Below are 24,466 nucleotides of genomic sequence, written 5' to 3'. Positions count from 1 at the left end.
TTGTGTACTAGTGGTGATAGTGTTACCACCAGTGTTGTGTACTGGTGGTGATACTGTTACCACCAGTGTTGTGTACTGGTGGTGATAGTGTTACCACCAGTGTTGTGTACTGGTGGTGATAGTGTTACCACCAGTGTTGTGTACTGGTGGTGATAGTGTTACCACCAGTGTTGTGTACTGGTGGTGATAGTGTTACCACCAGTGTTGTGTACTGGTGGTGATAGTGTTACCACCAGTGTTGTGTACTGGTGGTGATACTGTTACCACCAGTGTTGTGTACTGGTGGTGATACTGTTACCACCAGTGTTGTGTACTGGTAGTGATACTGTTACCACCAGTGTTGTGTACTGTTGGTGATAGTGTTACCACCAGTGTTGTGTACTGGTGGTGATAGTGTTACCACCAGTGTTGTGTACTGGTGGTGATAGTGTTACCACCAGTGTTGTGTACTGGTGGTGATAGTGTTACCACCAGTGTTGTGTACTGGTGGTGATAGTGTTACCACCAGTGTTGTGTACTGGTGGTGATAGTGTTACCACCAGTGTTGTGTACTGGTGGTGATAGTGTTACCACCAGTGTTGTGTACTGGTGGTGATAGTGTTACCACCAGTGTTGTGTACTGGTGGTGATAGTGTTACCACCAGTGTTGTGTACTGGTGGTGATAGTGTTACCACCAGTGTTGTGTACTGGTGGTGATAGTGTTACCACCAGTGTTGTGTACTGTTACCACCAGTGTTGTGTACTGGTGATGATAGTGTTACCACCAGTGTTGTGTACTGGTGGTGATAGTGTTACCACCAGTGTTGTGTACTGGTGGTGATAGTGTTACCACCAGTGTTGTGTACTGGTGGTGATAGTGTTACCACCAGTGTTGTGTACTGGTGGTGATACTGCTAACTCACACGGTCCTAGCATTATATATATGTTGATTAATTAGACACATGTGCAACTCTTGGGTATCTTTACTGAGGAAACGTTTCGCCACACAGTGGCTTCATCAGTCCATACAAAGGAGTAACGTGAAGAACAGGAGGAGAATGAGGTAATCAGTCTCTGACCACATCGACTCAAGGTTAAGGGACTGATTACCTCATTCTCCTCCTGTTCTTCACGTTTCTCCTGTGTATGGACTGATGAAGCCACTGTGTGGCGAAACGTTTCCTCAGTAAAGATACCCAAGAGTTGCACATGTGTCGGTTCTCTGAACCATTCATCTACAATTATATATATGATAATGCTACTACTAATACTACTACTACTACTACTACTACTACTACTACTACTACTACTACTAATAATAATAATAATAATAATAATAATAATAATAATAATAATAATAATAATAATAATAATAATAATAATAATAATAATAATAATAATATATTATTATTATTAATATTTTAATTATTATTATTTTTTAATTATTATTATTATTATTATTATTATTATTATTATTATTATTATTTATTGTGGATTCTGTAACTCACAATACCGTGGCTGCAATAGTTCACAACTGACCTAAACGTTCAAAAGGAAGCTTGAAGCGACGTTTCTGTCTGCTGAACCATCTTCAGTTACCTCGTGCATAAAGTCTTGGTAACTTGATACAGTGTGTTCGCTGCCTCGTAATGCCGCTCAGTAAATACTTATTTGGGATTTATTTAGTAATCGCCTATTTGTGGCTACGAGGGTTCGTCACTCTGCTCCTGTCTCCGCCTTTAAACTACTCACGTTTAGTCATATTCTCTTCATTGCCTCGTTTTCCCTGTCATACCCAGTCGTAAAACTGTGCGTCGACTCTGCTTCCACGATTTTTTTTTCTTTGATCCACAGGCTGAAGAAGTTTTTCCTGACATCTTTGTAAGATATTTGTTTATATTTTAAGCATTTGTACTCATCTTTATGTGGTTGCTGGGGGTCGAGCCTCGGTTCCTGGTCTCGTCTCTTCTCTGGCCTTAATTGAATTTACAATCTCCTGGTTTTAATAACATCATCGTATATATATATATATATATATATATATATATATATATATATATATATATATATATATATATATATATATATATATATATATATATATATATATATATATATATCCTGCCTCCATCATTCCACTGCGCAAGTCGTTCCACTTCCTTACCCCTTTAAGGGTAAAGAAATACTTCTTAACATCCCTGTGACTTATCTGTGTTTCCAGTGTCTAGCTTTGCCCTCGTGCACCTCTTTCCCGCCTCTCAAACAATCTGTCCCTGTCTACCCTATTAATTGCTCTCAGTTATTTATACTTGTACATGGTTTAATAAGGTTATCAGAGTTTATTCCCTGAGTCCCAATGAAAATTATTTGGGAAAATATTTTTGTTAGTGGGTTTGAGAAGGACCTGCCTAGTATGGGCCAGTAGGTCTGCTGCAGTGGTCCTCCTGTCTTGTGTTCTTATCACCCATTCCTCCTGTTCTTCATTGTCATCAGGTTTAGCTCCTTCAGTTTCTCATAGGACATACCCCTTAGCTCCGGGACTAGTCTTGTTGCAAACCTCTGCACCTCCTCCAGTTTCTTGACATGTTTGACCAGGTGTGAGACTGGTGCAGCATACAGTTTCGTGAATGACTCTTTGCTTAAGTTCCTGAACGCTAATATTAGGTCTGTCAGACGTGACGTACTCATCTATTTGTACTCGCCTGTTTGTGGTTGCAAGTGTCAAATCACAGCTCCTGGCTCCGCCTCATCGCTGGTCGCTTTGTATGTGCGTGTGTGTGTTTGTATGTGTGCTTGTGTGTGTGTGTGTGTGTGTGTGTGTGTGTGTGTGTGAGTGAGTGTGTGTGTGTGTGTGTGAGTGTGTGCACGTGTGCGTATTTGTTTGTATGTGTAAACATCATATAGATGAACCAATAAATATTTCTGGTGTTTGCAGGTATGTGAGATGAGACGGTGGAGGTCAGCCAGGATCAACTCACTCTCTGTCTGCTCTAGTAAGGCTGCCCCAGTCCACTCCCAGCCCACTCCCAGTCCACTCCCAGCCCACTCCCAGCCCACTCCAGCCCACTCCAGCCCCCTCTCCTTGCCTGTGTCGTGTAAAAACTTCTGGGCTGTCCTTTATTTTTTATAAATAAATTTGACACAACATATACAATATATATATGTCGTGCTGAATAAGTAAAACTGGTCAATTAGCAAGAACTCATTTAAAATTAAGTCCTTTCTAAAAATTTTCTCTTATACGTTTAAAGATATATTTTTCATTTATGTTAATGTAAAAATTTATAATTTTGCACCAAAAGAACCTTAGAAAACTTACCTAAATTTAATTTAGCCTAACCCAACTAAATATATTTTAGAAAAGTTTACAATAATTTAATAATAAACAAACACAATGAAATATATTTTTTTTTCTCGTTAGGCTCAGAATGATTTTGTTGCGAAATTATTGCACACACAGATTTTTGCTTGCTTTATTCGGCAAGAAGAACGTTGCTATTTAAGCCAAAATCGCAAGTTTTACCAATCCGGCACGACATTATATATATATATATATATATATATATATATATATATATATATATATATATATATATATATATATATATATATATATATATATATATATATATATATATATATATATATATATATATATATATTTTTTTTTTTATTTTTTTTATTATCACACCGGCCGATTCCCACCAAGGCAGGGTGGCCCGAAAAAGAAAAACTTTCACCATCATTCACTCCATCACTGTCTTGCCAGAAGGGTGCTTTACACTACAGTTTTTAAACTGCAACATTAACACCCCTCCTTCAGAGTGCAGGCACTGTACTTCCCATCTCCAGGACTCAAGTCCGGCCTGCCGGTTTCCCTGAATCCCTTCATAAATGTTACTTTGCTCACACTCCAACAGCACGTCAAGTATTAAAAACCATTTGTCTCCATTCACTCCTATCAAACACGCTCACGCATGCCTGCTGGAAGTCCAAGCCCCTCGCACACAAAACCTCCTTTACCCCCTCCCTCCAACCCTTCCTAGGCCGACCCCTACCCCGCCTTCCTTCCACTACAGACTGATACACTCTTGAAGTCATTCTGTTTCGCTCCATTCTCTCTACATGTCCGAACCACCTCAACAACCCTTCCTCAGCCCTCTGGACAACAGTTTTGGTAATCCCGCACCTCCTCCTAACTTCCAAACTACGAATTCTCTGCATTATATTCACACCACACATTGCCCTCAGACATGACATCTCCACTGCCTCCAGCCTTCTCCTCGCTGCAACATTCATCACCCACGCTTCACACCCATATAAGAGCGTTGATAAAACTATACTCTCATACATTCCCCTCTTTGCCTCCAAGGACAAAGTTCTTTGTCTCCACAGACTCCTAAGTGCACCACTCACTCTTTTTCCCTCATCAATTCTATGATTCACCTCATCTTTCATAGACCCATCCGCTGACACGTCCACTCCCAAATATCTGAATACGTTCACCTCCTCCATACTCTCTCCCTCCAATCTGATATTCAATCTTTCATCACCTAATCTTTTTGTTATCCTCATAACCTTACTCTTTCCTGTATTCACCTTTAATTTTCTTCTTTTGCACACCCTACCAAATTCATCCACCAATCTCTGCAACTTCTCTTCAGAATCTCCCAAGAGCACAGTGTCATCAGCAAAGAGCAGCTGTGACAACTCCCACTTTGTGTGTGATTCTTTATCTTTTAACTCCACGCCTCTTGCCAAGACCCTCGCATTTACTTCTCTTACAACCCCATCTATAAATATATTAAAAAACCACGGTGACATCACACATCCTTGTCTAAGGCCTACTTTTACTGGGAAAAAATTTCCCTCTTTCCTACATACTCTAACTTGAGCCTCACTATCCTCGTAAAAACTCTTCACTGCTTTCAGTAACCTACCTCCTACACCATACACTTGCAACATCTGCCACATTGCCCCCCTATCCACCCTGTCATACGCCTTTTCCAAATCCATAAATGCCACAAAGACCTCTTTAGCCTTATCTAAATACTGTTCACTTATATGTTTCACTGTAAACACCTGGTCCACACACCCCCTACCTTTCCTAAAGCCTCCTTGTTCATCTGCTATCCTATTCTCCGTCTTACTCTTAATTCTTTCAATTATAACTCTACCATACACTTTACCAGGTACACTCAACAGACTTATCCCCCTATAATTTTTGCACTCTCTTTTATCCCCTTTGCCTTTATACAAAGGAACTATGCATGCTCTCTGCCAATCCCTAGGTACCTTACCCTCTTCCATACATTTATTAAATAATTGCACCAACCACTCCAAAACTATATCCCCACCTGCTTTTAACATTTCTATCTTTATCCCATCAATCCCGGCTGCCTTACCCCCTTTCATTTTACCTACTGCCTCACGAACTTCCCCCACACTCACAACTGGCTCTTCCTCACTCCTACAAGATGTTATTCCTCCTTGCCCTATACACGAAATCACAGCTTCCCTATCTTCATCAACATTTAACAATTCCTCAAAATATTCCTTCCATCTTCCCAATACCTCTAACTCTCCATTTAATAACTCTCCTCTCCTATTTTTAACTGACAAATCCATTTGTTCTCTAGGCTTTCTTAACTTGTTAATCTCACTCCAAAACTTTTTCTTATTTTCAACAAAATTTGTTGATAACATCTCACCCACTCTCTCATTTGCTCTCTTTTTACATTGCTTCACCACTCTCTTAACTTCTCTCTTTTTCTCCATATACTCTTCCCTCCTTGCATCACTTCTACTTTGTAAAAACTTCTCATATGCTAACTTTTTCTCCCTTACTACTCTCTTTACATCATCATTCCACCAATCGCTCCTCTTCCCTCCTGCACCCACTTTCCTGTAACCACAAACTTCTGCTGAACACTCTAACACTACATTTTTAAACCTACCCCATACCTCTTCGACCCCATTGCCTATGCTCTCATTAACCCATCTATCCTCCAATAGCTGTTTATATCTTACCCTAACTGCCTCCTCTTTTAGTTTATAAACCTTCACCTCTCTCTTCCCTGATGCTTCTATTCTCCTTGTATCCCATCTACCTTTTACTCTCAGTGTAGCTACAACTAGAAAGTGATCTGATATATCTGTGGCCCCTCTATAAACATGTACATCCTGAAGTCTACTCAACAGTCTTTTATCTACCAATACATAATCCAACAAACTACTGTCATTTCGCCCTACATCATATCGTGTATACTTATTTATCCTCTTTTTCTTAAAATATGTATTACCTATAACTAAACCCCTTTCTATACAAAGTTCAATCAAAGGGCTCCCATTATCATTTACACCTGGCACCCCAAACTTACCTACCACACCCTCTCTAAAAGTTTCTCCTACTTTAGCATTCAAGTCCCCTACCACAATTACTCTCTCACTTGGTTCAAAGGCTCCTATACATTCACTTAACATCTCCCAAAATCTCTCTCTCTCCTCTGCATTCCTCTCTTCTCCAGGTGCATACACGCTTATTATGACCCACTTCTCGCATCCAACCTTTACTTTAATCCACATAATTCTTGAATTTACACATTCATATTCTCTTTTCTCCTTCCATAACTGATCATTTAACATTACTGCTACCCCTTCCTTTGCTCTAACTCTCTCAGATACTCCAGATTTAATCCCATTTATTTCCCCCCACTGAAACTCTCCTACCCCCTTCAGCTTTGTTTCGCTTAGGGCCAGGACACCCAACTTCTTTTCATTCATAACATCAGCAATCATCTGTTTCTTGTCATCCGCACTACATCCACGCACATTTAAGCAACCCAGTTTTATAAAGTTTTTCTTCTTCTCTTTTTTAGTAATTGTATACAGGAGAAGGGGTTACTAGCCCATTGCTCCCGGCATTTTAGTCGCCTCATACGACACGCATGGCTTACGGAGGAAAGATTCTTTTCCACTTCCCCATGGACAATAGAAGAAATAAAAAAAGAACAAGAGCTATTTAGAAAAAGGAGAAAAACCTAGATGTATGTATATATATATATATGCATGTGCGTGTCTATGAAGTGTGACCAAAGTGTAAGTAGGAGTAGCAAGATATCCCTGTTATCTTAGCGTGTAGTGAATATATATATATATATATATATATATATATATATATATATATATTATTATTTTTTTTTTTTTTTTTTTTTTTTTTTTTTTATTATCACACCGGCCGATTCCCACCAAGGCAGGGTGGCCCGAAAAAGAAAAACTTTCACCATCATTCACTCCATCACTGTCTTGCCAGAAGGGTGCTTTACACTACAGTTTTTAAACTGCAACATTAACACCCCTCCTTCAGAGTGCAGGCACTGTACTTCCCATCTCCAGGACTCAAGTCCGGCCTGCCGGTTTCCCTGAATCCCTTCATAAATGTTACTTTGCTCACACTCCAACAGCACGTCAAGTATTAAAAACCATTTGTCTCCATTCACTCCTATCAAACACGCTCACGCATGCCTGCTGGAAGTCCAAGCCCCTCGCACACAAAACCTCCTTTACCCCCTCCCTCCAACCCTTCCTAGGCCGACCCCTACCCCGCCTTCCTTCCACTACAGACTGATACACTCTTGAAGTCATTCTGTTTCGCTCCATTCTCTCTACATGTCCGAACCACCTCATATATATATATATATATATATATATATATATATATATATATATTTATTTTTTTTTTACCAATAGGAATATTTTATTACATAATGTGGCACAGAAGATTTAAGAGATACATTGTTGATATAAAGGTGGCATATACGGTACATGTTGTTACGTGTGTATCACCGATTATAAGGCGAAAATCTCATCCAGCTCCTCAGAGCTGGGGCGTGTGCCCAAAATGCAGCATGCATTACCCCTTTGAACAGCCGCACTGAGCCGCTGGAACAGAAAACTAGCTGCCCTGGGATCCCTAGTTACCCTGATAAGTCTTTTTCCCAGCTCCTTAAGGAAATTAGATGCACTCTTTCCCCATGAGCCAAGGGTCTCTGAGCCTATGGGAACAAACATATAATGATGGGCAAGTTCTCCATATTTTCTAGACTTTTGGGACTCCCTAAAGCTGGCAGCTGCCCCTCCTTCCTCCCTGGTGTATTGGAGATAGGTATCAGCCAAGGTAGATGCACATGTATAGTCCCACACCACCTGCTTCCCATCTGTCCAGGCTTGAAGGGTGATACCATCTGGACGCTTCTGGCTGCCGTCAGATCTGCATAGTTGGGGTGGCTCCCTTACTGCTGGGCATCCAGCTGTTGTGAGGCTCCTCTTGATAATGTTATTAACCTCCTCATGTCTTGCAATCTTTCCCTCGGATTTACGGCACACAAGACCATGGTACCCGAATCGGTCTGCTGCTTCACTGCCACAAATACACCTGTGTTCGGCGAGAATAGGGGCGGCAAGTCGAAGGGCAACACCGATGCGGATGGTCTGTGGGTCGAGGCGTGTGCCAAGGCTGGAGTTGGGAACAGCCAATAGAAAGTCCCCAGCATGAGGGGCTCTCACTGCCAGCAGGCGGGCTCTATCCTTCCCTGACACACTCTGAAGCATCGTTGAGGCTATATTTTCCACTATTGGACCATCCCAGTGCGATTGTTTGTAGTTGTTGGGGGGAGCAGGTCTGGTTTCTGAGCCCGTTAGATTATCCCAGATCATTGCTCCGTCAATGAATTTTTGGTCCTGGGCTCCAATCTTGTCCCTAAGATGTTCAGGGAGAATCGCTGCTACAAGCTCTCTGGATGCAATACACGAGGACAGAAAAGCAGGTAACGCAATCTGTGATGACTTGCGGACACCAATGCCTCCTAGTCTGACTGGAAGTGTAGCTTGGTTCCACTCCCCGTCTTCTAGAGTAAGGTTAAGTACTTTCGTAAAAATCTGCCTCAGAATACTGTCATATTCGTGCAGTATAGGGTTATCATATGAAGGTGCACATCTTAGGAAATATGTCAACCTGGGCAGACTCAAGCACTTTGTGAGAAGGTACAAGGCATCGTGGGTGTCCAGATTGCCTATTCGTTGTTCCATTCTCCTTAACTCTTATATAATATATAATATATTTATATATATATATATATAATATATATATATAATATATATATATATATATATATATATATATATATATATATATGTATATATATATACAGAGAAGAGAGTGTCACACAGTGACCTGACATACCAATAAGGTCATATGGAGAATGAGGTCACGTCATTCTCAGTGTTGACTCACAAATTCTTCTCAGCCAGTTTGTCAGCATCAATTACCAATGTTGATAACTGTCCGTGATGTGCCGGTTTATATTATTATTATTATTATTATTATTATTATTATTATTATTATTATTATTATTATTATTATTATTATTATTATTATTATTATTATTATTATTATTATTATTATTATTATAGAAACGTTTCGCCAGCAAGTGACTTGTTCAGTCCAGTACGGTTCTTCTTTGTATAATAGGACTGAAAAGGTCACTGGCTGGCGAAACGTTTCCTCTGTAAAGGTTCCCAAATGTTGTACAAGTGTCTTATTCATCAAGAAGGTAGTGAACATATACCTAAATTCAGAGCTCGATCAGCCGAGCTGTTACTCGTACGTTGGACTGCGTGCGGCCAGCAGTTACAGTCTGCTTTAACAGGCTCTGATCCACCGGGAGGCCTGGTCGAGGACCGGGCCGCCGGGGAGTTGACCTCTGGAATACCCTCCAGGTAGGTAGGCAGATTCCAAGTATCTAGAGTCAGGGATTCACTAGAGTCTGGGAAAACTAGTGGTGCCAGTACTGACCCTTGTGAAACCCCACTCGTCACTCTTGCCCAGGCTGATGCCTCAGTTTACCTGGAGATTACCTGGAGAGAGTTTCGGGGATCAACGCTCCCTCGGCCCGGTCTGAGACCAGGACAATCATTGTTTTTTCTCCTTGTTAAGTATTCCTTGATCCACTGTAGCGTCTTACCTGTTGGTGGATCAGGGTTCGATCAACCAGGCTGTTACTGCTGGCTGCCTGATTTTCCTATCTGTTCCTTCAACTATTCTTCCAGTTACTTGCGTGGTACTGTGTGTGTGTACTCACCTAGTTGTACTCACCTAGTTGAGGTTGCAGAGGTCGAGTCCGAGCTCCTGGCCCCGCCTCTTCACTGATCGCTACTAGGTCACTCTCCCTGAACCGTGAGCTTTATCATACCTCTGCTTAAAGCTATGTATGGATCCTGCCTCCACTACATCGCTTCCCAAACTATTCCACTTCCTGACTACTCTGTGGCTGAAGAAATACTTCCTAACATTCCTGTGATTCATCTGTGTCTTCAACTTCCAACTGTGTCCCCTTGTTACTGTGTCCAATCTCTGGAACATCCTGTCTTTGTCCACCTTGTCAATTCCTCTCAGTATTTTGTATGTCGTTATCATGTCCCCCCCTATCTCTCCTGTCCTCCAGTGTCGTCAGGTTGATTTCCCTTAACCTCTCCTCGTAGGACATACCTCTTAGCTCTGGGACTAGTCTTGTTGCAAACCTTTGCACTTTCTCTAGTTTCTTTACGTGCTTGGCTAGGTGTGGGTTCCAAACTGGTGCCGCATACTCCAATATGGGTCTAACGTACACGGTGTACAGGGTCCTGAACGATTCCTTATTAAGATGTCGGAATGCTGTTCTGAGATTTGCTAGGCGCCCATATGTTGCAGCAGTAATTTGGCTGATGTGTTCTTCAAGAGATGTGCCTGGTGTTATACTCACCCCAAGATCTTTTTCCTTGAGTGAGGTTTGTAGTCTCTGGCCCCCTAGAGTGTACTCCGTCTGCGGTCTTCTTTGCCCTTCCCCAATCTTCATGACTTTGCACTTGGTGGGATTGAACTCAGGAGCCAATTGCTGGACCAGCTCTGCAGCCTGTCCAGATCCCTTTGTAGTTCTGCCTGGTCTTCGATCGAGTGAATTCTTCTCATCAACTTCACGTCTTCTGCAAACAGGGACACCTCAGAGTCTATTCCTTCCGTCATGTCGTTCACAAATACCAGAAACAGCACTGGTTCTAGGACTGACCCCTGTGGGACCCCGCTGGTCACAGGTGCTCACTCTGACACCTCGCCAAGTACCATGACTCGCTGCTGTCTTCCTGACAAGTATTCCCTGATCCATTGTAGTACCTTCCCTGTTATCCCTGCTTGGTCCTCCAGTTTTAGCGCTAATCTCTTGTGTGGAACTGTGTCAAACGCCTTCTTGCAGTCCAAGAATATGCAATCCACCCACCCCTCTCTCTCTTGTCTTACTGCTGTCACCATGTCATAGAACTCCAGTAGGTTTGTGACACAGGATTTCCCGTCCCTGAAACCATGTTGGCTGCTGTTGATGAGATCATTCCTTTCTAGGTGTTCCACCACTCTTCTGTGTGTGTGTGTGTGTGTGTGTGTGTGTGTGTGTGTGTGTGTGTGTGTGTGTGTGTGTGTGTGTGTGTGTGTGTGTGTGTGTGTGTGTGTGTGTACTCACCTATTTGTACTCACCTATTTGTGGTTGCAAGGGTCGAGTCACAGCTCCTGGCCCCTCCTCTTCGCTGATTGCTACTAGGTCCTCTCTCTCCCTTCCCCATGAGCTCTATCATACCTCGCCTTAAAACTATGTATGGTTCCTGCCTCCACTACATCACTTTCTAGGCTATTCCACGGCCTGACTACTCTATGACTGAAGAAATACTTCCTAACATCCCTTTGATTCATCTGAGTCTTCAACTTCCAATTGTGACCTCTTGTGTCTGTGTCCCTTCTCTGGAACATCCCGTCTTTGTCCACCTTGTCTATTCCGCGCAGTATTTTATATGTCGTTATCATGTCTCCCCTAACCCTCCTGTCCTCCAGTGTCGTCAGGCCGATTTCCCTCAACCTTTCTTCGTAGAACAATCCCCGTAGCTCTGGGACTAGTCTTGTTGCAAATCTTTGCACTTTCTCTAATTTCTTGACGTGCTTGACTAGGTGTGGATTCCAAACTGGTGCTGCATACTCCAGTATGGGCCTGACGTAAATGGTATACAGAGTCTTAAACGACTCCTTACTGAGGTATCGGAACGCTATCCGTAGGTTTGCCAGGCGCCCGTATGCTGCAGCAGTTATCTGATTGATGTGCGCCTCCGGAGATATGCTCGGTGTTATACTCACCACCAGATCTTTTTCCTTGAGCGAGGTTTGCAGTCTTTGGCCATCTAAACTATATTGTGTCTGCGGTCTTCTTTGCCCTTCCCCAATCTTCATGACTTTGCATTTGGCCAGTTGCTGGACCAGGCTTGTAGCCTGTCCAGGTCTCTTTGTAGTCCTGCCTGATCCTCATCCGATTTGATTCTTCTCATTAACTTCGCATCATCTGCAAACAAGGACACTTCTGAGTCTATCCCTTCCGTTATGTCGTTCACATATACCAAGAACAGCACAGGTCCTAGGACTGACCCCTGTGGAACCCCGCTTGTCACAGGCGCCCACTCTGACACCTCGTCGCGTACCATGACTCGTTGTTGCCTCCCTGTCAGGTATCCTCTGATCCATTGCAGTGCCTTTCCTGTTATGTGTGCCTGATCCTCTAGCTTTTGCAGTAACCTCTTGTGAGGAACTGTGTCGAAGGCCTTCTTGCAGTCCAAAAATATGCAGTCGATCCACCCCTCTCTCTCTTGTCTTACTTCTGTCACCTTGTCATAAAACTCTAGTAGGTTTGTGACACAGGATTTTCCTTCCCTGAAACCGTGCTGGTTGTCAATTATACACTTGTTTCTTTCCAGGTGCTCCACCACTCTCCTCCTGATGATCTTCTCCATGACCTTGCATACTATACACGTTAGTGATACAGGTCTGTAGTTTAGTGCCTCATGTCTGTCTCCCTTTTTAAAAATTGGGACTACATTTGCCATTTTCCATACCTCAGGGAGTTGCCCAGTTTCAAATGATGCACTGAAGATCTTTGTTAATGGCTCACACAATATCTCTGCTCCCTCTTTAAGGACCCATGGAGAGATGTTGTCTGGTCCCACCGCCTTTGAGGTGTCAAGTTCGCATAGCAGCTTCTTCATCTCCTCCTTGGTTATATGTACCTCATCCAGCACTTGCTGGTGTGCTCCCCCCTGTTCTGATTTCCTGGAGTCCTACTGGTTTCCACTGTAAATACCTCTTTAAATCTTGTGTTGAGCTCTTGACATACCTCTCGGCCGTTTCTTGTGAATTCCCCATCACCCTTCCTCAGTCTGATTACCTGGTCCTTGACTGTTGTTTTCCTCCTGATGTGGCTGTACAACAGCTTCGGGTCAGTCTTTACTTTTGATGCTATGTCATTTTCATATTGTCTCTGAGCCTCCCTTCTTATCTGTCCATATTCGTTTCTGGCTCTTCGGCTAATTTCTTTATTTTCCTGAGTTCTCTGTCTTCTGTACCTTTTCCATTCTCTAGTACACCTAGTTTTTGCCTCCCTACACCTTTGGGTGAACCAAGGACTCGTTCTGTTCTTCCCATTATTTCTGTTTCCCTTGGGAACAAACCTCTCCTCTGCCTCCTTGCATTTTGTTGCCACATAGTCCATCATTTCTTGTACTGGTTTTCCTGTCAGTTCCCTCTCCCACTGAATGTCTTGAAGGAAGTTCCTCATGCCTGAGTAGTTCCCCCTTTTGTAATTTGGTTTTTCCCAGCCTATTCCTGCTACTCTCTTCACTTGGAGCTCAACTATGTAGTCGAAGCACAGAACCACATGATCACTAGCTCCCAGGGGGCTTTCATACATGATACCCTCGATTTCCGAACTACTCAAGGTGAATACAAGGTCCAGTCTTGCTGGTTCATCCTCTCCTCTCTCTCTGGTAGTGTCTCTAACATGTTGATGCATGAGGTTTTCCAGTACCATATCCATCATCTTGGCTCTCCATGTTTCGGGACCCCCATGGGGCTCCAGGTGTGTGAGTGTGTGTGTGTGTGTGTGTGTGTTTGTGTGTGTGTGTGTGTGTGTGTGTGTGTGTGTGTTTGTGTGTGTGTGTGTGTGTGTGTGTGTGTGTGTGTGTGTGTGTGTGTGTGTGTGTGTGTGTGTGTGTGTGTGTGTGTGTGTGTGTGTGTGTGTGTGTGTGTGTGTGTGTGTGTGTGTGTGTGTGTGTGTGTGTTTGTGTGTGTGTGTGTTTGTGTGTGTGTGTGTGTGTGTGTGTGTGTGTGTGTGTGTGTGTGTGTGTGTGTGTGTGTGTTTGTGTGTATGTGTGTGTAGGTGTTGGGTAAGCCATTATAGTGTTTACTGCACCAGTAAATAAAGCTGGTAATGGTTTATTTGACCGAAGCTGGATGTTCGCCTTTCCCCTGCCAGACGCACGATGTTTCCACCTCTGTCTCCCTCACCTCTCTCACCTCTCTCACCTCTCTCACTTCCCTCACCTCCCTCACCTCTCTCACCTCTCTCACCTCTCTCACTTCCCTCACCTCCCTCACCTCTCTCACCTCTCTCACTTCCCTCACCTCCCTCACCTCTCTCACTTCCCTCACCTCTCTCACCTCTCACTTCCCTCACCTCCCTACATTTACCCCTCCCTACATCTGCCCCTCCCTCAGTCTATCCCTCCCTCCATTTACCACCTCCCTCAATCTACCCCTCCCTCCATCTACCCCTCCCTCCATCTACCTCCTCCCTCCATCTATCCCTCCCTCCATCTACCCCTCCCTACATCTACCCCTCCCTACATCTACCCTTCCCTACATCTACCACTCCCTCCATCTACCCCTCCATCCATTTACCATTCCCTCCATCTACCCCCTCCCTCCATCTATCCCCTCCCTCCATCTACCCCTCCCTCCATCTACCCCTCTCTACATCTACCACTCCCTCCATCTACCCCCTCCCTCCATCTACCCCCTACTTCCATTTACCCCCTCCCTCCATCTACCTCCCCACCATCTATCCCCTCTTTCCATCTATCCCCCTCCATCTCCCCCCACCATCTACCTCCTAACATCATCTACCCCTCCCTCCATCTATCCCTTCCCTTCATCTACCCCTCCCTCCATCTACCTCCTCCCTTCAGCTACCTCCTCTCTTCATCTACCCCCTCCCTTCATCTACCCCCTCCCTTCATCTACCTCCATCATCTACCCCCCTCCCTCCATCTACCCCCTCCCTCTATCTACCCCCTCCCTTCATCTACCCTCTCCCTCCATCTACCCCCTCCCTACATCTTCCCCCTTCCTTCATTTACTCCCTCCCTCTATCTACCCCCTCCCTTCATCTACCCTCTCCCTCCATATACCCCCTCTCTCAATCTACCCCTTCCCTCCATCTATCCCTTCCCTCCATCTACCCCCTCCCTAAATCTACCCCTTCCCTCCATCTACCCCCTCCCTCCATCTACCTCTTGCCTCCATCTACCCCCTCCCTCCATATGCCCACTCCCTCCATCTACCCCCTCCCTCCATCTACCCCTTCTCTTCATCTACCCCTCCATCCATCTACCCCTTCCCTCCATCTACCCCTCCATAAAGTAAAAAAAAACACTGAAAAACACTGAAAAAAACTCAGAAAAAACACAGGAAAAACACTGAAAAATACTGATAAACACTGAAAAACACTGGTAAAAAACACTGAAAAAACACTGGAAAAAACACTGAAAAAACACTGGAAAAAACACTGGAAAAAACACTGAAAAAACACTGGAAAACACAGCTGTGTAGAAATTTCCATATTCGTGTTTTTATTTATATCATAACGAACTGTCTGTAGATAGGGAGTGGAGGGACAGTGGAGGGACAGTGGAGGGACAGTGGAGGGACAGTGGAGGGACAGTGGAGGGACAGTGGAGGGACAGTGAAGAGACAGTGGAGGGACAGTGGAGGGACAGTGGAGGGACAGTGGAGGGACAGTGGAGGGACAGTGGAGGGACAGTGGAGGGACAGTGGAGGGACAGTGGAGGGACAATGGAGGGACAGTGGAGGAACAGTGAAGGGACAGTGGAGGGACAGTGGAGGGACAGTGGAGGGACAGTGGAGGGACAGTGGAGGTACAGTGGACGGACAGTGGAGGGACAGTGGAGGGACAGTGGAGGGACAGTGGAGGGATAGTGGAGGTACAGTGGAGGGACAGTGGAGGGATAGTGGAGGGACAGTGGAGGGACAGTGGAGGGACAGTGGAGGGACAGTGGAGGGACAGTGAAGGGACAGTGGAAAGACAGTGGAGGGACAATGGAGGGACAGTGGAGGGGCAGTGGAGGGACAGTGGAGGGACAGTGGAGGGACAGTGGAGGGACAGTGGAGGGATAGTGGAGGAACAGTGGAGGGACAGTGGAGAGACAGTGGAGGGACAGTGGAGGGATAGTGGAGGGATAGTGGAGGAACAGTGGAGGGATAGTTGAGGAACAGTGGAGTGACAGTGGAGGGACAGTGGAGGGACAGTGGAGGGATAGTGGAGGAACAGTGGAGGGACAGTGGAGGGACAGTGGAGGGATAGTGGAGGTACAGTGGAGGGACAGTGGAGGGACAGTGGAGGGATAGTGGAGGGACAGTGGAGGGACAGTGGAGGGACAGTGGATTGACAGTGGAGGGACAGTGGAGGGATAGTGGAGGAACAGTGGAGGGAATGTAGAAGGACAGTGGAGGGACAGTGGAGTGACAGTGGAGGGATAGTGGAGGAACAGTGGAGGGGCAGTGGAGGGACAGTGGAGGGACAGTGGAGGGATAGTGGAGGAACAGTGGAGGGACAGTGGAGGGACAGTGGAGGTACAGTGGAGGTACAGTGGAGGGACAGTGGAGGGATAGTGGAGGGACAGTGGAGGGACAGTGGAGGGATAGTGGAGGTACAGTGGAGGGACAGTGGAGGGACAGTGGAGGGACAGTGGAGGGACAGTTGAGGGATAGTGGAGGGACAGTGGAGGGATAGTGGAGGGACAGTGGAGGGACAGTGGATTGACAGTGGAGGGATAGTGGAGGAACAGTGGAGGGGCAGTGGAGGGACAGTGGAGGGACAGTGGAGGGATAGTGGAGGAACAGTAGAGGGACAGTGGAGGTACAGTAGAGGTACAGTGGAGGGACAGTGGAGGGATAGTGGAGGGACAGTGGAGGGACAGTGGAGGGATAGTGGAGGTACAGTGGAGGGACAGTGGAGGGACAGTGGAGGGACAGTGGAGGGACAGTTGAGGGATAGTGGAGGGACAGTGGAGGGATAGTGGAGGGACAGTGCAGGGACAGTGGATTGACAGTGGATTGATAGTGGAGGGACAGTGGAGGGATAGTGGAAGGAACAGTGGAGGGACAGTGGAGGGACAGTGGAGGGATAGTGGAGGGACAGTGGAGGGACAGTGGAGGGATAGTGGAGGTACAGTGGATGGACATTGGAGAGACAGTGGAGAGATAGTGGAGGGACAGTGGAGGAACAGTGGAGGGACATGGAGGGATAGTGGAGGATCAGTGGAGAGACAATGAAGGGACAGTGGAGGAAAAGTGGAGGGATAGCGAAGGATGAGTGGAGGGAACTCTAGCAGTGTGTTGCTACACTATTCTGTATGACAATTACATTGTGGGAACACTTGGCAATTGCCATCTTCCAGCAGAGCTGCAGTTACTGTCACTTGACAGTTACCATCTTCCAGCAGAGCTGCAGTTACTGTCACTTGACAGTTACCATCTTCCAGCAGAGCTGCAGTTACTGTCACTTGACAGTTACCATCTTCCAGCAGAGCTGCAGTTACTGTCACTTGACAGTTACCATCTTCCAGCAGAGCTGCAGTTACTGTCACTTGACAGTTACCATCTTCCAGCAGAGCTGCAGTTACTGTCACTTGACAGTTACCATCTTCCAGCAGAGCTGCAGTTACTGTCACTTGACAGCTGCCATCTTCCAGCAGAGCTGCAGTTACTGTCACTTGACAGCTGCCATCTTCCAGCAGAGCTGCAGTTACTGTCACTTGACAGTTACCATCTTCCAGCAGAGCTGCAGTTTCTGTCACTTGACAGTTACCATCTTCCAGCAGAGCTGCAGTTACTGTCGCTTGACAGTTACCATCTTCCAGCAGAGCTGCAGTTACTGTCACTTGACAGTTACCATTTTCCAGCAGAGCTGCAGTTACTGTCACTTGACAGTTACCATCTTCCAGCAGAGCTACAGTTACTGTCACTTGACAGTTACCATCTTCCAGCAGAGCTGCAGTTACTGTCACTTGACAGTTACCATCTTCCAGCAGAGCTGCAGTTACTGTCACTTGACAGTTACTATCTTCCAGCAGAGCTGCAGTTACTGTCACTTGACAGTTACTATCTTCCAGCAGAGCTGCAGTTACTGTCACTTGACAGTTACTATCTTCCAGCAGAGCTGCAGTTACTGTCACTTGACAGTTACTATCTTCCAGCAGAGCTGCAGTAACTGTCACTTGACAGTTACTATCTTCCAGCAGAGCTGCAGTTACTGTCACTTGACAGTTACCATCTCTCAGCACCGCCCAGGACATACACGGAAGAAAGAGAATTTTTATGAAGATATCTCCATCATCCCAGAGCGAGGGCAAGGGAGGAGAGTGAGTGAGGGAGTTAGAGAGAGGGAGGAAGGGAGGAAAGGAGGAAGGGAGGGAGGGAAGGATTGAATAAGGGAGGGAGGGAGGAAGGGAACATGACTAATATTGACACTGGTGTCCAGCCTGGCTAGCAGGTCTCGACTATTATATTTGTACAGCGGCGCCCCGGTCTGATAACATCCTGCTCTTCCCTCTGGCCCTTGTGATCACCACTGTCTGGAACGTCACTGGCCCATCACCGGCACCTCACTAGCTCATCACTGACCCCTTGCCAGCACCTCACTGGCCCCTCACTGGCCCCTCACTGGCCCCTCACAGGCACCTCACTAGCCCATCACAGGCCCTCACTGGCCGTCAGCTGAGGAAGCAGTAGAGTATATCTGGCTGGCGGTACCATCAGCTGAATACACAGCCAAAGCCAGCGAATTATGCCTAAAAAGTAGAGGCCTTTTTGCCGAATAAGCAGAATAAAATTTTTTTTATACCATAAGCCTGCCAAAATCATTCTGAACATAATGATATATATATATATATATATATATATATATATATATATATATATATATATATATATATATATATATATATATATATATATATATATATAATATATATATATATATATATATATATATATATATATATATATATATATATATATATATATACATTTTCTCCGAACACAAACAAATCAGTTCACGGACAGAAAATTCGCCAAATTTTTTCACCTGGTCACAAACACCTAATCGGGTGCCGAACAAACACAGCCATGCCAATTTTCACATTCCACGCCATTTTTTTTGCATGTGCCGCTGGGACAAATTGACACAATTGGCTTATGTCCCTGTATTTGCCGATCTTGTACTCGTCCTTGTGATCAGCAGCTCCTCCCTGTCGCCCCACACTGTGATGAATGTAGGTGTCAGCCAGTGTGGACACAGGCATAGTATCATGCTAAGAGCTTGCCATTCTTCCAAGGACAGATGGTGATCTCGTGGGGGCAGTTTGCTGGGTTGTGGGTATAGTTGGCTGCTAGTGATTGGGGCTCTCTCTCTCTGCTGGGCATCCAGCTGTAGCAAGGCTTCTCTTTATGATGTCATTGACTTCATTGTGTTTTGCGTGCCAGCCCTTGGTTTTGGAACAGATAAGACCATGTAAACCATATTGGTCGGCTTGCGCATCGCCGCAAATACACGTATATTCGTATATTCCTTGTGAATTGGGGCAGCAAGGCGGAGAGCCACTGTAATACGGAGGGTATTAGCGTCGAGGTGTGTTCTCATTGCCGAAATGGGAACTGTCTGAAGGAAGTCCGCAGAGTGATGTGCACTCACACCTTGGAAATGGGCAGTCTCCCTGTCTGATGTTACAGCCCTAAGCATGTTGGCCAGCACCTTTTCAGCAATTGGGCCATCCCATCTTGACTGTTTGTAGGCCAGTGCTGCACTACATTTTGGTGCTGGAGCAGCAAGAGTCTTCCATTCAGTGATGGCACTGGCGTAGCTAGGGTCCTGTATTCCTGCTGAGTCACTGAGGTTGTCCAGAAGAATTTGTTTTATTAAATCGTTTGATGCTATGGAAGAGGATAGGAAAGCTGGTAGGGCAATCTGGGAGGATCTGCATACTCCCATCCCCCCAAACCTGACTGGAAATGAGGTTTGCATCCACTGTCCATCTTCAATGGAAAGATTAAATACACTCTCTAGCATGGTCTTAAGGAGAAAGTCATATTCCTTGAGGTTTGGACTGCTGAAGGCTGGGGAACATCTCATGAACTAGGTAAGTTTTGAGATTGACAGGCACCTTGTGAGAAGGTAGAAGGCATCATGTGTAACGATGTCTTTCATCATGCCTTCCATCATCCTGAGGTCTGAGATTTTCTTTTCTAGGATCAGATCAGTGGCATTGGGCCCAAGAGGAGCACCAAGGAGAGTGCTGTTGGCTGGATCAATGGCTCGTGCTCCTGGTAAAACAGTACTAAAATTCTGGATCATCTGTCGATTGGTAGAAACCATTTCGCATTTGGTGGGGTTTAAAGATAGGCCCAGGCTCTCTAACATGTCTTTATTTTTCTGATATTCTCTAGGAGAGGTTCTGTAGTGCCAGGTAGGGTACCATCATCCAAGAACCAGATACTGAGATCACTTTAGAGCGATTCTGTGACTTCCCTGATGATCAGACAGAATGGAAAGGGGGCGAGAGGGTCCCCTTGTTGCACACCCTCACATGAGTCAATCTCATGGTCCCCAAACAATAGCTTAGAAGTCACACTATAACACGATTCTATGGAGGGATGTCGTGCCAAATAGGTAAAATTGGTCAATTAGCAAGAACACTAGGAATATTAGGATTCATTCAAGTATACAGAAGTAAGATTAGGGACAAGTTAGGCCCACTCAAAAGTTACTCGGGCCAGCTCACTAACAGTGATAAGGAAATGTGTAGAATTTTTAACACTTATTGTCACTCAGTTTTTACACTGGAAAATGCTAGCGTTATTCCAGAAATAATAAATTATATAGAACAGGACGATAATAAACTATGCACGATTAGGGTCACAAGTGACATGGTCCTTAGACAAATAGATAAATTAAAACCTAACAAATCCCTGTACCCTGAGGAGCTGTACACAATGATTCTAAGGAATGTAAAGAGGGGCTTAGCAAACCTTTGGCTAATCTTTTCAACATATCACTACAAACTGACATAGTGCTATGTAAGTGAAAAATCGCAAATGTGATACCTATTTTCAAAGCAGGTGACAGGTCTTTATCTTCGAACTATAGACCACTAAGCCTTACCTCCATAGTGGAAAATTTTATGGAATCAATAATTGCCGAGGCAATTCGTAGCCACCTTGAAAAGCATAAATTAATCAACGAATCTCAGTACGGTTTTACAAACGGGCATTCCTGCCTTACGCATTTATTAACTTTTTCACTAAGGTATTTGAGGAGGTATATCAAGGCAATGAATATGACACTGTGTATATGGACTTCAGTAAGGTTTTTGACAGGGTCCCACATCAGAGACTACTGAAGAAAATTAAGGCACACGGAATAGGAGGAGGTACCACTCGCCCGTACCAGTACCACTCACCCGTACCAGTACAACTCGCCCGTACCAGTACCACTCGCCCGTACCAGTACAACTCGCCCGTACCAGTACCACTCGCCCGTACCAGTACCACTCACCCGTACCAGTACAACTCGCCCGTACCAGTACCACTCGCCCGTACCAGTACCACTCGCCCGTACCAGTACCACTCGCCCGTACCAGTACCACTCGCCCGTACCAGTACCACTCACCCGTACCAGTACCACTCGCCCGTACCAGTACAACTCGCCCGTACCAGTACCACTCGCCCGTACCAGTACCACTCACCCGTACCAGTACAACTCGCCCGTACCAGTACCACTCGCCCGTACCAGTACCACTCGCCCGTACCAGTACCACTCGCCCGTACCAGTACCACTCACCCGTACCAGTACAACTCGCCCGTACCAGTACCACTCACCCGTACCAGTACCACTCACCCGTACCAGTACCACTCACCCGTACCAGTACTACTCGCCCGTACCAGTACCACTCACCCGTACCAGTACCACTCACCCGTACCAGTACCACTCGCCCGTACCAGTACCACTCGCCCGTACCAGTACCACTCGCCCGTACCATTACCACTCACCCGTACCACTCGCCCGTACCAGTACCACTCGCCCGTACCAGTACCACTCACCCGTACCAGTACCACTCGCCCGTACCAGTACCACTCGCCCGTACCAGTACCACTCGCCCGTACCAGTACCACTCACCCGTACCAGTACCACTCACCCATACCACTCGCCCGTACCAGTACCACTCGCCCGTACCAGTACCACTCGCCCGTACCAGTACCACTCACCCGTACCACTCGCCCGTACCAGTACCACTCGCCCGTACCAGTACCACTCACCCGTACCACTCGCCCGTACCAGTACCACTCGCCCGTACCAGTACCACTCGCCCGTACCAGTACCACTCGCCCATACCACTCGCCCGTACCAGTACCACTCGCCCATACCACTCGCCCGTACCAGTACCACTCGCCCATACCACTCGCCCGTACCAGTACCACTCACCCATACCACTCGCCCGTACCAGTACCACTCGCCCGTACCATTACCACTCACCCGTACCACTCGCCCGTACCATTACCACTCACCCGTACCACTCACCCGTACCATTACCACTCACCCGTACCACTCACCCGTACCATTACCACTCACCCGTACCACTCACCCGTACCAGTACCACTCGCCCGTACCATTACCACTCACCCGTACCACTCGCCCGTACCATTACCACTCGCCCGTACCAGTACCACTCACCCATACCACTCGCCCGTACCAGTACCACTCGCCCGTACCAGTACCACTCACCCGTACCACTCGCCCGTACCACTCGCCCGTACCAGTACCACTCGCCCGTACCAGTACCACTCGCCCGTACCACTCGCCCGTACCACTCGCCCGTACCAGTACCACTCACCCGTACCAGTACCACTCACCCGTACCAGTACCACTCACCCGTACGAGTACCACTCACCTGTACCAGTACCACTCACCCGTACCACTCGCCCGTACCAGTACCACTCGCCCGTACCAGTACCACTCGCCCGTACCAGTACCACTCACCCGTACCAGTACCACTCGCCCGTACCAGTACCACTCACCTGTACCAGTACCACTCACCTGTACCAGTACCACTCACCCGTACCACTCGCCCGTACCAGTACCACTCGCCCGTACCAGTACCACTCACCCGTACCAGTACCACTAGCCCGTACCAGTACCACTCACCTGTACCAGTACCACTCGCCCGTACCAGTACCACTCGCCCGTACCAGTACCACTCGCCCGTACCAGTACCACTCGCCCGTACCAGTACCACTCGCCCGTACCAGTACCACTCACCCGTACCAGTACCACTCACCCGTACCAGTACCACTCACCCGTACCACTCGCCCGTACCAGTACCACTCGCCCGTACCAGTACCACTCGCCCGTACCAGTACCACTCACCCGTACCAGTACCACTCACCCGTACCAGTACCACTCACCCGTACCAGTACCACTCACCTGTACCAGTACCACTAGCCCGTACCAGTACCACTCACCCGTACCAGTACCACTCACCCGTACCAGTACCACTCGCCCGTACCAGTACCACTCACCCGTACCAGTACCACTCGCCCGTACCAGTACCACTCGCCCGTACCAGTACCACTCGCCCGTACCAGTACCACTCGCCCGTACCAGTACCACTCACCCGTACCAGTACCACTCGCCCGTACCAGTACCACTCGCCCGTACCAGTACCACTCGCCCGTACCAGTACCACTCGCCCGTACCAGTACCACTCACCTGTACCAGTACCACTCACCCGTACCACTCGCCCGTACCAGTACCACTCGCCCGTACCAGTACCACTCGCCAGTACCAGTACCACTCACCCGTACCAGTACCACTCGCCCGTACCAGTACCACTCACCTGTACCAGTACCACTCACCTGTACCAGTACCACTCACCCGTACCACTCGCCCGTACCAGTACCACTCGCCCGTACCAGTACCACTCACCCGTACCAGTACCACTCACCCGTACCAGTACCACTCGCCCGTACCAGTACCACTCGCCCGTACCAGTACCACTCACCCGTACCAGTACCACTCGCCCGTACCAGTACCACTCACCCGTACCAGTACCACTCACCCGTACCAGTACCACTCGCCCGTACCAGTACCACTCACCCGTACCAGTACCACTCACCCGTACCAGTACCACTCACCCGTACCAGTACCACTCGCCCGTACCAGTACCACTCACCCGTACCAGTACCACTCACCCGTACCAGTACCACTCACCCGTACCAGTACCACTCGCCCGTAC

At 46.7% G+C, this 24,466-nt stretch overlaps 1 protein-coding gene across 1 annotated transcript in view; it reads left to right on the top strand.

The window, feature by feature from the left end:
* The window catches only part of Shaw (Shaker cognate w), a 106,997-nt gene that overhangs the window by 504 nt on the left and 82,027 nt on the right, over positions 1 to 24,466 (top strand). The gene's annotated exons all lie outside the window — the stretch shown is intronic.

This window comes from Cherax quadricarinatus, chromosome 82 (assembly GCF_038502225.1).
Source record: "Cherax quadricarinatus isolate ZL_2023a chromosome 82, ASM3850222v1, whole genome shotgun sequence".
NCBI lineage: Eukaryota > Metazoa > Arthropoda > Malacostraca > Decapoda > Parastacidae > Cherax > Cherax quadricarinatus.
This window is presented reverse-complemented; position numbering and strand designations above follow the sequence as displayed.